This window comes from Aplysia californica, unplaced genomic scaffold, assembly GCF_000002075.1.
Source record: "Aplysia californica isolate F4 #8 unplaced genomic scaffold, AplCal3.0 scaffold00944, whole genome shotgun sequence".
NCBI lineage: Eukaryota > Metazoa > Mollusca > Gastropoda > Aplysiida > Aplysiidae > Aplysia > Aplysia californica.
This window is the reverse complement of record NW_004798214.1, coordinates 119,311-120,458: the sequence shown is the minus strand read 5'-3', so window position 1 is coordinate 120,458 and position 1,148 is coordinate 119,311.

Here is a 1,148-nt window from a genome sequence, read left to right as displayed (position 1 = left end):
GATGGGGGATTGAGATGAGCTGTGCCCTTCAGTTTTTCAAAGTGTCTGCCCAAAAGATTTGTGAATTTGGCCCTCACTAGATCAAACACTCTGTTGATTTATACGAAGACAAGGGGAAATCTTGCTGCGGGTGTCAGCTTTGAGGTCTTTGTCCTACCCAAAAAAAGATTTATTAACTTCTGGAAAATCACATTTCGTTTAGCCCATGGGCGCTTGTCCTCTACTTCTGTGAAATCTGAACTAATTTGATAACATAATAATACTACACATTTTACACTCGCGTAAACACAGTTTTAGGAGGCAGCTGCCTTGGACCCTGCCTATCAGAGCCAAACCGAGCTGAGAGGTTGCAATGGCCGAACACACAGAGACGCATGTTCTTGATTAAAAAGGAAAAAGAAAACAACTCAAACGGGAATCGAACTCACGTCTTCTGTCTGCGACTGTGAAGAGCCTAACCACTGGACGACAAACGCTGGATAAAACATGACACAGGACTACGGCATGATACAGTTACAATAGAATTGACTTATTTCAACTGTTTGTTTTTTTCTCAAATAAAATTATAGGGAGCTTAGATTGCATTGATGCTATCTGTTACGTTATATAACCAGCAAAACCTTCGGGGCACTTGTATTTATAAATTAAAAAAAAGACAATTAGCAAAAGTCCAACACTGGCTTTCTTAAGGAAATGTGCGACCGAAAGACTCGGTAGCAAGTCCATTATTATTGAGGAAGCGACATTGAAGTCTTTATAAGTGTTTTACTATCATATCCATTCGACGTGGGAAGATCTATGTCACCACTTTCCAAAGAGGAAATTTACTCGTTGATCCGATTCGTACGCTTTGCATAGCAGTCTGTCAAAATGATTTTTTATAGAAATACTGAGAGTTTCAAAGAGATATTTGCGCTAGAAGTATTCTAAAATGTGAAGAATACAACCCGGGGTCCCAGGCGTACGGATAGGTTTGAGTATAATATATTCAAGTTTTTGACGACACCTAAACACTGTAGTTTGCTTGTTTTGGCTTACTTTGTCCCTGATTTTCTGGAAAAGTGGTACACGTTTGGGTCTAAAATGATAATTCAACTCATTCTACGTTATTTTACCCCCACCTCCACCCCCTCCCCACCCGTAAGCCA